Raw genomic sequence first — 16,156 nt, 5'->3', positions numbered from 1 at the left:
CCCCCCACTTGACAGATGAGCAAACCAGGCTCGGAGCTCTGGACGTGCCCCCGGGGTTGTTCTGTTAGTGTCAGAGCCCAAACTAGAACCCAGCTGTGTGTGACTCCAGTCCTGAAATCCCGTGTTCACCTTAGTTTACGCGGGAGTATTGGTTCCTTGGAGGCTTGTGTCCCTCAGGCAACGAGTCAGGGAAGGCCAGCGGTTGTCTTAGGTAGTAAGACCCGAATGCCCACCCTGCACCACTTTCCTGGCTCTGCCTGTTGTACCTTATCCCCTCACCGCCCCGACCCCTTTGTTTCAAATCCTGCTTGTCCCTTAAGGACCATCTCAGATGCCACAGTGTTTAACAAATTTAGTTGAAAATGGGGTCTCCTACCAGGCAGGCGTTTCCTATGACCCTACTCACTCCAGGTCTCATGGATTTGGGAGGCCAACTCCTGACTCCCCCCTTCTAGTCACTTCCCCCAGGGCAGGGCTATGGCTCTGCCTCGTTCCTCTCTATCTGCAGGAACCCCGGGCGCAGCTGGCTTTAGGGAATGGTGGCCGGGCCGACAGATGGTCAGAGGGATCAGAAATGTCTTTGCAGACACACTAGAGCCTGTGTCTCTCCCCAGGGGCTGGAGGTCCAGTTTGCATCTGTCCCGGAGCCTGGTTCCAACCCTGAACTTGGCCTTTCCTGAGTGGTGTATGAGGAGGGCGGTGGTGATGTTGGTGGCCATCATAATGATGACAGTGGCTCTCGTTTGTCACGTTCTGGCTAGGTGCCAGGCACTGTTTGTTAATTTTACACCTCTGGTCTCATTTAATCTCCCAAGATTGCTTCAGGGCAGGAATGTGTTGCCTCATTTTACAGATGAGCAAATGGAGGCTCTGAGAATGAAGGCCTGTAGTCCTCCTGTAGCGGCCTGCGGACTCAGGCTCAGGGACTCTGATCCTGAAGCCAACGCTGCTGACCTCTGGGCCAGATGGTGCCAGGAGTTAGGAATTCCCGGATTCGAATCCCCTCCATAGCACCCCACAGCTGCGTGCACTTGGGCCAGCACATGAGGATGTGGAACCACCTCCGTCTCCTCATCTGGTGATCCCACCCTAGGGATTGTGGCAGAGGGGCCATAGAATGTGCTAGACGGGCTTGGAAGCTCGCCAGTCTTCACTCCTCCCCTTTGCCTTGGCAGAATTGCACCTCTATCCCCAGGAACCCCAAGGTCATCCCCTGTGCTCTAGTTCACATGGGCTCAAGGGGAGCCCGAATTCCTTCCCTTGGCTTTCTGTGAATGTGGCGGGTGGGGCTAGGGGCGGAGGAAGGAGGCACTGCGTTCCAGGGAGGCCTTATGGGTGTGGGCTGCCCCACTCAATGGACACATTGTTTGGCCCAGAGCTCAGAGGTGCTGAGGTTCTGGGGCTCCACCTACAGGGACAGGCGGCCCAGAAGCTGGAGGAGACATTTTTGTGTTGACTGTTTAGTTTTTTCGTGGCTGCCCCACGGACCTCTTTCCACAGGCCTCTGTTGAGTAACCATCTGTGCTGATGGGGTGTCCCCCTGCCCAGGGCACGGTGCCTCTCAGAGCAGGGAGGCCTGGATGACTGTAGTACCTATCTCCACTTCCCTGGGAAGAAACAGCCCAGAGGGACAAAGGGCTTGCTCGAGGCTATAGGCCTCAGCTCTGTCTTAGAGTCAGACAGACCTGGGTTTGTGTCCTGGTTCTGTCCCTTATGTGCTGAGTGGCTTTGGGGAAGCCCTTTCCCCACCAAACCTCAGTTTCCCCGTCTGTGTACTAGGGATAAGTATTACTGCTCCCAGTAGAGGAGTGCTTAGCACAGTGCCTGTATGCATTAGGTGCTCACTAATGGCAGCCCTCATCTCTACTGTCTTGGGTGGCCGAATGGCGGGGGTGGGGCTGGCTTCTGTCTGGCTTTCTTTGCAGAATCTGGCTGTCAGCAGCGTTAGTCACCCTTTGGCTGTTCTGCCTGATCTTTGGGCATCTTAATGCCACTGAAATGTTTCACTGATATTTATTCATTCATTCACGGATCCCTTGACACATGATCTGTGTATACAACCTAGCACGTGACTCATCTATGATCACGTGCTAGGTTCAGGCTCTGCTAATGGATGATATGAATGGACTTTTATAAGTACAGACTACTATTTATTTAATGACAAAGTGACTTTAGTCACTCCCCTTGAACTCTGAAAGGTCAGTGTTGCACATAACCTTAGAGCTGTTAGAAGCTTCATTTTCCAGATGTGGCAGCTGAGGATCAAAGCAGGAAAGGGGTTATGATAGCTCCATGAAGGACAGTGGCAGATCGGGGACTGTGTCCAGACCTCCCGGATGGACAGATATATGGCTTCGTTAATTTTAGTCCCAGGAATGTTGCCAACGTTTATTTATTGACTGCCTTTTGTGTAGTTGGTGCCCCTGTTGGCTACAGGGGAGGCCAGAGAGGTGAGGGGACCCAGGCCCAGAGCAGAGTGTTGACGTCTCCTCTCTGACTTGAGCGTGCCTCACTTGTCTCTCTGGGACTGCCAGGCTGTGGCAGTACGGGCCGGATCCTGCTGGTTGGCCCTGCTGCCTGTGGGCTGTAAAAGTTAATTTCTAAACCCTGTGGGTGGTCCATGCTTGCTCTTATTGGGGCCGGGACATCCTAGCTCCCTTATCTCTGGGTGAGCAAGCTAACTTGGTATGTGTGAGCTGACCAGTGGGGCCCAGGGAGAGCTGAGCAAGGAGAGAGAGGGGCCCTTTCTCCGACCCACCCAGAGGCTGTGACTCAACGCTTTTCGCGGCTTCCCCCTTGAGGCTTGAGGAAGGAGGGGTGGGGTGGGGTCACCAGATCTCTTCCACCAGGGAGATGAACAGAGCCGATTGTCACCCAGACAGGGTCCCAGTTCAGGTCCTGGCTGTGCCACTACTTACTTCATACATTCACGGTCTTGAGAGATGTGCTGTGTGTCCTCCTTGGCTGGGGAGGGACCAGCTATGCCATCACAGATGCTTACCCGTCCCTTTCCTGCATGGATTGTCATGGCCTCTTGTGCAGCCTCCCTCTCTTTCTCTGTGAATGGAATTAAGCCCAACCAGAAATCTTCTGTGGGTTTATTTCTTATTCTGGTTTTAGTTTGCTTTTATCAAAAAAGAAAAGAAAAAAAAACCTTTGGGCGCCTGGGTAGCTCAGTGGGTTAAGTGTCCGACTTCAGCTCAGGTCATGATCTCACAGTTCGTGAGTTCAAGCCCTGCGTGGGGCTCTGTGCTGATAGTTTGGGGCCTGGAGCCTGCTTTGGAGTCTGTGTCTCCTTTGCTCTCTGCCTCTGCCCTGCTCGTGCCCTGTCTGTCTCTCTCTCTCAAAAGTAAATAAACATTTAAAATATTTAAAAAGAAAAAAAAAACCCCTTAATCACAGACTAATCTTTCTGAGCCTCAGTTTCCCCATATGTAAAACGGGAATAAAATATCACTAACTGCTAATAACAATTGGTAACATTTATTGAGCATTTACTTACTGTGTGCTAGATAATGTTTTAAGTGCCCGGCATACATTATCTTATTTAATCCTCACAATAAGCCCCATGAGGTATAGGTATTTTTTAGGATGCCTACCTCGATTAGTGAGTGGAAGATAATCTGTGCAAAGGACTTGGCATAGGGCCTGGCACAGAGTAAGCTCTTGATTCCAATTAAATGTCATGGATGGGGAAACTGAGGCTGACCCCAGGTCACAGACCTGGCAACCACTCACCTCTCTAGGAGGTTGAGGGCACGGAGTGAGACATAGGTAAAACAGCTGCGTTCGTGGGGGTTTCTTTGTGTGTGTTACTTAGAAAGGCGGAAATCACCTTGGTATTGATGTTTAGCCCCGAAAGGTGGATCTGGTAGAGAGGAGAGATTTTTAATTCTGGCCCTATCAGCCTTATGGACTATTGAGTCGATCCTTTGCACCGCTCCAAAGAAGGTTGCACGGTAGCCGTTCCCAGGCCGGAAAAGGGAGACGTTACTTCTTTAATTGAGCTGTGCAGGTGCGGTGCTGGGTACACGACCGCCCCGACACCCTGCCAGGTGGGCTCATCACCCAGACACGTAGATTGGTTTTCTGAATGAAACTCCAGGTGCACGAGGACTGTTTCTCACTGCTATAATCCCAGGGGCTAAAATAGCATAGGTACAGGGTAGGTGCCTGAGAAATCCGTGGATGAATGAATCAACGAATGAATGAGTGACTGGAGAGGTGACCTGACCTGCCAAGATCACGTAACAAGGCCGTGACCCCTGTGCTGTGCTGTGCTGTGACAGCTGCTTAATCTAAACTGATGGGGAGGTAAACACAGGTTTCCAGTTTCCTTTGGCCTCCAGCCAGAGAAGAAGCCGGCAGCTATGGGCTCTCCCCCATCCGGCATCCCCAGCTGTGTGTATGGGCTGGCGTCTCCAGGGAAACAAAGCTCGAGAGTGCTGAGGAGGGAGACCAGTCGCGGTGAGGGCACTCTGACAAGAGGGCCTGGAAAAAGCGAGCGCCTCCCTTAGCAGAATGTGCGACCTGTGTCCAGGCTCAGGCAGCCCCGCCTTCTTAATGCAGGGCAGCTGCTGTGAGCAGCCCGGCTCCCATTGGCCAGGGTTCAGATCCCACCTCTGCTTGTGCCAGCTGTGGGTTCCAGGGTAGGGCAGGAGGGGAATGCCTACCTTACAGGTTGAGGTGAAACCTTAAAATAAAGGTACTCATGTATCAAGGGGCTGCCTGGGGGGGCTCAGTCAGCTGAGCATCTGACTTCGGCTCGGGTCATGATCTTGCGGTTTGTGAGTTTGAACCCCGCGTCAGACTGGCTGCTGTCAGTGCAGAGCCCGCTTCGGATCCTCTGTCTCCCTGTCTCTTCCCCTCCCCTGCTTGTGTTCTCTCTCTCAAAAATAAATAAACGTTAAAAAAAAAAAAAAAAGAAAGATATTCAGGTACCAGTAGGGAAGATGTCTGATGCATTGTAGGCCCTCCCCACTGGTTGGGGAAGTTGAGCCCAGGGAATGGAATAGGCGCTCTTTAGTCAAGCACCTGGGTCATGTCCTGGCCTCACCTCTTATTAGTTGGGGACCTTGACAAGTTACTGAATCTCTCTATGCTTCAGTTTTCTCATCTGGAATCAGGGATGACGGACCACCGCCTGAGCACCAAATCTGGCCTGCCCCCCGTGTTCGTAGATGAAGGTTTGTGGGCACACAGCTGTGCCCATTTGTTCAGGTACCATCTCTGGCTACAAGAGTGATTTGCATGCGACAGACACCTTATGGCTGCAGACCTGAAAGCATTTACTATCTGGCCCTTCGCAGAACAAGTTTGGCAGCCCTTGATCTATAGAATGGGAATACAGAACCGTGTGAGGATTAAATGAGAGACTGTGAATAAAGGGCCAGAGAGGGCCTGGGACGGGGCTTGGCACACGGTGTCAACAGCCTTCTGATCCGGAGAGCGCTTGGGTCACATTTTGAGAGCCGTGCAGTGTATTGCTCTGGAAGCCTGCCCTCACCTGCTCCATACCCCACCCCTCCCTCCCCCTAGTCCCTTGTAACCACCAATCTCTGTTTCTATGGATTTGCCTGTTCTGGATGTTGTACGTAAATGGAATCCTATCATACGTGGTCTTTTGCCATCTGACTTCTTTCACTCGGTATGAAGTTTTCAAGGTGCATCCACACTGCAGGATGGTGTCAGTGCCTCATTCCTTTTCATGACCAAGTAATATTCCACTGGATAAAGCTAATGCCACATTTTGTTTCTGCATTCATTAGCTGATAGACATTTATTTCCGCTTTTTGCCTGTCGTGAATCATGCTTCTGTGAACATTTGTATACAAGCTTTGGTGTGGATTTGTGTGTGTTTTTTTTAATTGGGGCAAAACACACATAAACAACATCGGCCATTTTAATTGTTTTTAAGTGCACAGGCCATTGGCATCAAGTACTTCCTCAGTGTTGTGCAGCCGTCAACCACCATCATGTCCGGAAATTTTTCATCTTCCCGAACTGAAACTGGGTCCCGTTAAGCACTAACTTCCCATTCTCCTCCCCCCACCACCCACTGACAATCCTCTTAATACTTTCTGTTTCTATGAATTTGACTAGTAGAGGTACCCCACGTAAGGGAGCTCATATTTGTGCTATTGCAGTTGGCGTTTCACTTAGCATATTGTCTTTGAGGTTCACCCGTGCCATAACTTGTGTTAGACTTTGCTTTTTTGGAATTTTTATAATTTTATTTTATTTTTTTTATATATATTTTTTAACGTTTATTTATTTTTGAGACAGAGAGAGACAGAGCATGAACGGGGGAGGGTCAGAGAGAGGGAGACACAGAATCTGAAACAGGCTCCAGGCTCTGAGCTGTCAGCACAGAGCCCGACGCGGGGCTCGAACTCACGGACCGTGAGATCATGACCTGAGCCGAAGTCGGCGGCTTAACCGACTGAGCCACCCAGGCGCCCCTATAATTTTATTTTTAACATCTATTTGTTTTTGGGAGAGATTGCACAAGCAGGGGAGGGGCAGGGAGAGAGGGAGACAGAGCAGCTGAAATGAGCTCTGCGCTGACAGCAGAGAGACTCATGCGGGGCTTAAACTTGTGAACTGTAAGATCGTGACCGGAGGTGAAGTTGGATGCTTAACCGACAGAGTCTCCCAGGCGCCTTGAGTGAATTTTTTTTAAGTCTATTTATTTGTTTTGAGAGAGATCGGCAGAGCACAAGCTGGGGAAGGGTGGAGAGAGAGAATCCCAAGCAGGCTCTGTGCTTGAACTCACAAACGGTGAGTTTTATATACCACATATGTAAGAGTTTATTTCTGGGCTGCCTTTCACTGATGTATATGTCAGCCTTTCTTCAGTACCAAAGTGTTTTGATTACTCTAGCTTTGTAGCACGTTTTTTTTTTTTTTATTATTATTTATTATTTATTTTTGAGAGAGACAGAGCGTGAGCAGGGGAGGGGCAGGGAGAGAGGGAGACACAGAATCCGTAGCAGCTCCAGGCTCTGAGCTGTCAGCACAGAGCCTGACATGGGGCTCGAACTCATGAACCGCGAGATCATGACTTGAGCTGAAGTCGGAAGCCCAACCGACTGAGCCACCCAGGCACCCCTGTAGCAAGTTTTAAATTAAGAAGTGTGAGATTTCTAACTTTCTTCTTTTTTAAGAACGATTGTCTTGGCTATTTGGGGTCCTTTGATATTCCATATGAATTTCACAATGGATTTTTTAATTTTTGTAAAAGATGCCATCAGGATTTGATAGGGACTCTGTAGATGGGGTAACATTGACATCTTAACAATATGGAGTCTTTCAATCCACGAACATGGGATGTCTTTCTATTTACTTGTCCGTCTTTAACTTCTTTTAGCAATGTTTTATACTTTTCAGGGTACAGATATTTTGCCTTCTTGGGTTTTTTTTTTTTTTTTTTTCTCTTCCTAGGTATTCCTGAGTTATTTTCTTCTTTTTGATGCTATTATAAATGGAATTGTTTCCTTAATTTCCTTTTTGGGTTATTCATTGTCAGAGTATAGAATCTCAACTGATTTTTGTGTGTTGCTTTATGTCCTGCAACTTTGCTAAAAATTGCTTATTGGTTGTAACAGTTTTCTGGGTGTTTATAATCTTTAGGGCTTTCTACATGTTGGGTCATGTCATCTGCAGAGATAATTTTACCCCTCCTTTGCAATTTGCTGGCCTCTTATTTTTCTTACTTAATTATGCTGGCTAGGACTTCCAGTATTGTGTTGAATGGAAGTGAAGAAAGTGGGCATCCTTGTCTTGTTCCTAATCCTAGACAAGAAGCTTTCAGTCTTTCACCATTCGAGTATAAAGCTCACTATGGGTTTTCATATATGGCCTTTGATATGTTGAGGTGGTTTTATCCTATTCCTAGTTTGTTGGTGGTTTTCCTGGGAAAGAGTGTTGAATTTTGTTAGATGTTTTTTCCTGCATCGACTGAAGTGATGGTGTTTTTTCCCTCCTTCATTCCATTAATGTGGTCAATTCCATTGACTGATCTTTGTATGTTAAACCATCCTTGCTTCCAGGAGTAAATCCCACTGGGCCATGGTGTATAATCCTCTTAATATGTTGCTGAATTTGATTTGCTAGTATTTTGTTGAGGATTTTTGCATCAGTATTCATCAGGAATATTGATCTGTAGTTTTATTTTCTTGCAGTGTTTGCCTGGCTTTGATATTAGGGTCATGCTGACCTCATAGGATGAGTTAGGTAGTGTCCGTTAAGATTTTCCATTTTTTCATGATTCAGTCTAGGTAGGTTGTCTGCTTCCAGGAATTTGTCTAGGTTTTCCAGTTTGTTGGCATATACGTGTTCATGGTACTCTCTTACGATCTTTTTTATTTCTGTAAAATCAGTAATAATGTCCCCACTCTGATTTCTCATATTAGTAATTTGAGTCCTTTTTTTTTTTTCTTAGTCAATCTGGCTAATGGACATATGTTTTTAAGCAGTGGACATGTGGTGATACACACACACACACACACACACACACACACACACACACCTTGGAGTGGAATTGCTGGATCATATGGTAATGCTATGTTTAACGTTTTGAGGAATTGCCACACTGTTTTCTAAAGTGCCTGCGAAATTTTACATTCCCACCATCATTGTACGAGGGTTTCAGTTTGTCAGTATCCTTGCCAACACTTATTATTGTGCATCTTTTTGATTCTAGGCATCCTAGCCTCTATGAAGTGGTATTTTATTGTAGTTTTGACTGACATTTCCCTAAAGACCAATGACGGTCAGCACCTTTTCATATGTGTATTTGGCCATATGTTTCCCTTTTTTGGGAGAAACATTTATTCAAATCCTTTGTCCATCTTTTTAAGTTTATTTATTTATTTTGAGAGAGACAGAGAGAGAGAGATTGTGAGTGTGCATGTGTGAGTGGTGGGGTGGGGGAGAGAGAGCATCCCAAGCAGGCTCCACACTGTCAGCACAGAGCCCAACACAAGGCTGGATCCCATGATCTCTGGGATCATGACCTGAGCCGAGATCAAGGAGTTGGACGCTCAACCCACTGAGCCACCCAGGCGCCCCCTTTGTCCATTTTTAAATTGGGTTATTTGTCCTTTAAAATTTTTTTTAAGTTTATTTATTTTGAGAGCTAGAGAGAGTGAGGGAGGGACGGAAAGAGAGAAAATCCCAAGCAGGCTCCACACTGCCCATGCAGAACCCGACGCAAGGTTTGAACCCCAAACCGTGAGATCATGACCAGAGCTGAAGTCAGACGCTTAACTGACAGAGCCACCCAGGTGCCCCATATTTGTCCTTTTATTGTTGAGTTGTAAGAGTTCTTTTTTAAAAATTTTTTTTTTTAACGTTTATTTATTTTTGAGACAGAGAGAGACACAGCATGAACGGGGGAGGGGCAGAGAGAGAGGGAGACACAGAATCGGAAGCAAGCTCCAGGCTCTGAGTCATCAAGCAGAGCCCGACGCGGGGCTCGAACTCACGGACCGCGAGATCGTGACCTTAACCGACCGAGCCACCCAGGCGCCCCAAGAGTTCTTTATATAATCTGAACACTAGTCTTTTATCAAAATATATGATTTTCGGGGCGCCTGGGTGGCTCGGTCGGTTAAGTGTCCGACTTCGGCTCAGGTCATGATCTCACGGTCCGTGGGTTCGAGCCCCGCGTCAGGCTCTGTGCTGACAGCTCAGAGCCTGGAGCCTGTTTCAGATTCTGTGTCTCCCTCTCACTGTGACCCTCCCCCGTTCATGCTCTATCTCTCTCTGTCTCAAAAATAAATAAACGTGGGGCGCCTGGGTGGCTTGGTCGGTTAAGCGTCTGACTTCGGCCCAGGTCATGATCTCACGGTCCGTGAGTTCGAGCCCCGCGTCGGGCTCTGTGCTGACAGCTCGGAGCCTGGAGCCTGCTTCCGGTTCTGTGTTTCCCTCTCTCTCTGACCCTCCCCCATTCATGCTCTGTCTCTCTCTGTCTCAAAAATAAATAAACGTTAAAAAAAATTTAAAAAAAAAAAAAATAAATAAATAAATAAACGTTAAAAAATTAAAAAAAAATATATATGATTTTCACGGTTTCCCCCATTCTGTGGGTCGTCTTTTCACTTTCCTGATCATGCCCTTGGATGTGCAAAAGCTTTTATTGTTGATGAAGTCCATTGTGTTTGGTTTTTCTTTTGTTGCTTGTGATTTTGGTGTCATTTCCAAACACCTTATCTTTGCTAATCCCTGTCTCCTTGACATGCGTTCAAAGGTCCTCAAAGCATGGCACTATAAAGAGGATAAAAGAAATCATAATTCTTCCAGTTTGCTCCTAAGATTTCTCTACTACCATCTTGCACTATGTGTTTGCTAGAGGGAGGAGAGGTGTGGCCCCAAGGTCCAGGCTTCTTGGTCTTTTGCAAATTCCTGTAGAGCAGTGGTTCTCAAAGGATGGTCAGGGGACTGGGGGCAGCAACCCTCAGGCATTTGTTGGAAATGCAGATTCTTGGACCCACCACAGCCCTACTGAATCAGAAACTCTGGGTTAGGGCCCAGTGACCTTGTTTTTAATAACTTCTCCAGGTGATTCTGTTGCACGCTAAAGTTTAAAGACTACTGGCATAGTGTTTTTAGCTGGTACAACCTAGAGATTACTGGGGAAATCTTATTTGCCCCATGAGGTGGCATCCTTGTCCTCCTCTCTCACTGTTCTAATTCATCCTCATCATCTCTTGCCAAATGTGAGATCAGATGCTTTTGGTAACAAGTAACAGAGAATTTCAAACTAGCCTAAACAACAAAAGAAATTAATGCATATTTTATTTGAAAAGTCTGGAGGAAGGTCAGGTTTGAGGGGGATTTTGAGCAGGACTTAGATTCTCTTTGTCCTCCTCTTTGTAATAGGTTTGTCTTCACATTGGCTTCCCTCATGGTTGCAAGATGGCTGCCTGCAACCATCAGGGCTTTGTGTTTCCTTATGGCTCCAGAGGAGATATCATGGTTTCCCACACCATCAAGCAGAGCTCAGGGCTTGGTTGTGATTAGACCAGCCCTGAATCAGCCCACAGGGCAAGAGGCAGAGAATTTCCCTGATTGGCTTAGGCCTCCTCTCCCCACTGGGGATGAGATGAGTCCCACCCAGTTTTCATGGCTGTTTCACAAAGGGGAAGGAAAGAATGCTCTCTGTGCAGGGGGAAGACATCCATGATGCCCTGGGCACTGGGACCCATAAAATGGCCTTTTTACTATTTGCGCCAGCCAAATCCACTGTTCCTCTGCTTTCCTACCCTGTAGAGATACCATATCCAGAGGGATCCTCTAAAGCAGAAACTGTCTATAACACCCCTTATTAAAACCCTCTGGTGCCTTTCTCCAGACATACATACACAGCTCTCAGGGTAAAGTTCATACTTTGAGATGTTTGAATTCTATGTCCAGTTGGCCTTTGTGGCCCGCTCTCTTCTCACCCTTTTGAACCCCTTGGAACATTCCTCCCTTCTCCCCTTCCTACTCTTCCTTGCTGTTCTGCCTCTGCAGTTGCTGTATTTTACCTGGAATGTCTTTGTCCTTCTTCATTTGGTAAAATTGCCCTTCAAAACCCAGCTCTTCTCTGGGAAGCCCTCCATAGTTACAGGCTTCTAGGTAACACAGTCACCATGTGCCTGTACTGGCCTCTGCCTTGGGGCAGGGATGTGTCCGGTTCCTCCTGGTTCCCTGGTCCCCAGGCTTGTTATAGACTAGGAGCTCAGATAGTGTTTGTTGATTAAATACTACATTTATGGCCCTGCTGCGCCTAGCAATGTGGAGCCCTTGGTAGAGTTGTCGATGGATTAAACTGATCACAAACCTCACTTCTCCTGGTCCTGAGAAATCCTAGAGCCACAAGTGGCTTGCTGCTCTCGAGGGAGTGTGAAGGATGAGCCTCTGATGGGTTCAAGTTGTTGGTCCTTGGTACTTAGAGCTGGATTTGGGGCTTGGTAAGGGCTTAGAGGCCTTCAGTTCTGCACCGCAGAATCCTTGATCCTAAGGAGCCTTCTTTCACACCGTGGACACAGGCCTGCTGGAGCTTTAATTGTGGACAGCCACAGATAACTTCCTCCTCCTTCAGAGGAATCGATGCATCTACAGCCAGGGGTTATTTTAGGCCTGTTCTTCCCACTAAAAACAAAGTATTTCTAATATTTTTATACATGTTTGTTGAATAAAATTTGGAAAATATTTAAGTATAGACCACCTGTAATCCTTCCCTGAGCATTGATGTATGTACCTCCATTCTATCTTCTAAGCATGCATATTTAGTAACTTTGAAAGGTATTAAGATGATTATTTTATTTTTGCTCTGTTATTTTTATTAATTGAGATTATTTTGTTAATTAAACCCCACGCATTTCAGTAGAAGTCCCCTACAGCCCTGCCAGTGACAAGGTGAAAGGTAGAACGTTAAGACACATGGAATGGAACCTAGTAAGAACTATCATGAAAGGGACTTTTTTTCTTTCCCCCATCCCATCAGGGCACTAAGATGTGAAATTTTTATTTATTTATTTATTAAAAAAATTTTTTTTTTAATGTTTATTTATTTTTGAGACAGAGAGAGGCAGAGCTTGAGCAGGGGAGGGGCAGAGAGAGAGGGAGACAGAATCCCAAGCAGGCTCCAGGCTCTGAGCTGTCGGCACAGAGCCCAACGTGGGGCTCAAACCCATGAACCGTGAGATCATGACTTGAGCCAAAGTCAGACGCTTAACCAACTGAGCTACCCAGGCTCCCTAAGATGTGAAATTTTTAAAACCAATTGGGGGTAAAAACACTTTCAAAAAAAAAAAAGAAAAAAAAAGAAAAAAGAAGAAAAACCAAACCCTATTTTGCCACATGTGAGGGTATAGTCAGGTAGTATTTACACAGAGGTTAATGGAATATCACTCTAACACATGTGTGATTAATACCAAGGAGCGTTGTCGTTGTTTCTTCAGACTTCTGCAGGATGATTATCTTTTTTTTTTTTTTTTTTTTTTTAATTTTTTTTTTTTTTTATTTATTTTTGGGACAGAGAGAGACATAGCATGAACGGGGAGGGGCAGAGAGAGAGGGAGACACAGAATCGGAAACAGGCTCCAGGCTCCGAGCCATCAGCCCAGAGCCTGACGCGGGGCTCGAACTCACGGACCGCGAGATCGTGACCTGGCTGAAGTCGGACGCTTAACCGACTGCGCCACCCAGGCGCCCCAGGATGATTATCTTTTAAAAACATTTCATTGGGGTCCATATACAAATTGTGGAATGTTGCGGGTTTAATCTTGGTATAGAACCAAAAAAGTCGGTACATTTTTTTCCCGGGAATAGAACCAAAGCTAAGCTCAGAACTTTCCAGCAGCTAGAGCAATCAATCAATCAATCAGTGAATTTTAAAAAATTACAAAAGGGAAGTGCATGGGGTCACGGAGCTCTTGAATTGCAGAAGAGGAAGCAAACCGGATCAGCGGAATGGTCAAGCTTTCCTAGTGCCGGGCTCTGGAGAGGATGGGGGGTCTTGTGTAAGGGGATTGTGTAAGGGACAAGTTCACTGACAGATGCAGGAACTGCCTGGGTTTGGCCACTTCTCATACTGACTGTTGATAATAACAGAGGGTGTGCTGATAGACTTAGTTCTAGGAAGGCACAGATTTGTAGGGAGCCTGAATAAGGTGGTGTAAGGGTGATACTTGCTCGCGGGTTTTGTTTGCTAGAGGTTCAACGAGAGCATGTTAATCGGTGTGGCTTTGCTACTGGGCTTTTGTGTTGAGAATCTCCTTTAACTGCCTTGACTTTGGAGGTGGAGGTGATTAGTGCCATTTTATAGATGAAATTGAGGCTCGGGGAGATGAAGTGACTTACTCAAGGTCACATAGCCAGTTAAGCTGCACCATCAGTACCGGAACTCAAGTTCACCACCTTTCAACTGCACCCTTAGAGAAGGGGGCAGTGCCTGAGCCTGTCCTGCCAGCACTGTGTGGGAGGCTGGGCCTGTTGTTTTGTTTTGTTTTAAATTTTTTTTTTTTTTTAGCGTTTACTTATTTTTTAAATTTTTTTTTTTTTTCAACATTTTTTTATTTATTTTTGGGACAGAGAGAGACAGAGCATGAACGGGGGAGGGTCAGAGAGAGAGGGAGACACAGAATCGGAAACAGGCTCCAGGCTCCGAGCCATCAGCCCAGAGCCTGACGCGGGGCTCGAACTCACGGACCGTGAGATCGTGACCTGGCTGAAGTCGGACGCTTAACCGACTGCGCCACCCAGGCGCCCCGTAGCGTTTACTTATTTTTGAGACAGAGAGAGACAGAGCATGAACGGGGGAGGGTCAGAGAGAGAGGGAGACACAGAATCTGAAACAGGCTCTAGGCTCTGAGCTGTCAGCACAGAGCCCGACGCGGGGCTCGAACTCACGGACCGCAAGATCATGACCTGAGCCAAAGTCGGCCGCCTAGCCGCCTAACCGACTGAGCCATGGGCCTGTTGTTTTGTAAACACCACCTCATCCAATCCTTAGGGTAGCTCTGGGTGGTCCTTAGTATTACCCAAGCCACACAGATAGTAAGGGGTGCAGAGGCAGAGCTGCGGCTCCTAACCTGGGTTTGGTGGGGGGACTTCAGGGTGTGCAAAAATTCAGTAGAATTGCATGCAGGCCCCTGCTCCTGTTTGCATTTTTCTGAATGAGAGGAGAGGATACCTTTCATGGAGTCTCAAGAGAAAAAAAATCCCAGACCTTTGAGCTCAAGGAAGGAGCCATAGTAACAGTTCATACTGACTGAGCCCCAGCCCGGTGCCTGCCACCCGGCAAGGCCTGGTGACCTGTCATTCCTGCGGAGGTCGGGTGAGCAGCACCTGGGCTGCTCAGATAGTAAGCGGTTTTGCACGATGACAAGGTTTGCTTCTTGTGGCTGGGCTTTTCCTAGCAATTAGTAGGATTTTTTGTCCTTCTGTGGAGCTGAGAATTATTAAAAGCCAGAACGGTCTGCTGCTGTGCAAGAGGTCAGTGCCTGTGTCCAGGCCACCTTTGTTCCCTGGCCCCAGGGAACAAGTCTGGTTGGGGAGCGGTTGGTGAAATGAAGCAGTGAATGAAGGAACGAGTGGAAGAAAGAAGTAGCTCTTTCTCACTGTTCTGGGTTGCAAGACATTAATTCATCTCTGATGGCCGTTATTCAGGGTCACTGTAGTGTTGGAAGTCCTGGGGCAGTGCGGGCCAAGCACCATCGGAGTGACCCTAGGGGTCTCAGAGGCCATGTCCTTCCTCCCTGGCGGGAGGTAGTGTGCAAGCTGGCGCTGTCCCCTTACAAGGCTCTCTCCCCCAGCATGGAGCCTCCCACAGCATGGAGCAGGGCCTCCTCCATGGCTGCTCAGGGCCAAGCTAGGAGGGCCAGCACTGTCTTGCTACCCCCAGCATCTGGGACCTCTGGCCCCCTGCCTGCTCTGGTTTCTTGCATCCAGGTGTGGCTTGTCCCCCGAAAATATAGCCCAGTCGGGGGGGCCCAGTTAAGTGCAGTGGCATCAACAAGCCCCATCTTCCAGCTGAGAAAATGTGCTCTGTTGAAGTGACCTGCCCATGGCTGCAGTTAGTGAACGGCGGGCCTGGGACCTGGGTCCAGCCACGGATCACCGCACCCTTACATTTACATGGCCAGGAAGCCTCTGGAAGGTCTGCCACAAGCTGGAGACTCATGGAAACAGTGAGGCCACTCCTCCCTCCTCTGACTGGAGAGCTGCTCTGGCCCAGAGGATTATGGCGGAGGTTTTCTTTCCCCTGGGGGGGGGTGGGCGATGACTGGCCCCAGGGCACGGCGCCTGCCTCTGCCCAGCTAGGTTGGAGGGACTTTACGACACTCTGGGCCAGGAGCTGGAAGCGGTGAGGAGATTCCGGGAATGGCTGCTCGAGTTTGTGATGCTTCCCCCTTCCCCACCTACCTGTATCTGTAATTTCAGAGAAAAACAGCATCTTTGCACATGTGATAGGAGCCCAGTGTGGGTGAGAAAGAACAAAGATGGGAGGGCTAGAGAGGGAGGGCCTGGGTCAGCATCAGTGGCAATCTGCACGCTAGTTGTCCTTCTCCAGCCCCTGCGCTGAGCTGGGAGCCAGCCCTCGAAGGCCTGGGTCTGGTTGTTCTCCTGGGCCCTGTCCCTGCTGGGTGTATGATGAACCAATGAA

At 48.0% G+C, this 16,156-nt stretch overlaps 1 protein-coding gene across 1 annotated transcript in view; it reads left to right on the top strand.

Annotated features, from left to right (window-relative positions):
* Positions 1 to 16,156, top strand: part of STK10 (serine/threonine kinase 10) — a 117,356-nt gene that overhangs the window by 36,952 nt on the left and 64,248 nt on the right. The gene's annotated exons all lie outside the window — the stretch shown is intronic.

The sequence above is a fragment of the Panthera onca genome, chromosome A1, assembly GCF_046562875.1.
Source record: "Panthera onca isolate mPanOnc1 chromosome A1, mPanOnc1 haplotype 2, whole genome shotgun sequence".
Taxonomy (NCBI): Eukaryota; Metazoa; Chordata; class Mammalia; order Carnivora; family Felidae; genus Panthera; species Panthera onca.
This window is presented reverse-complemented; position numbering and strand designations above follow the sequence as displayed.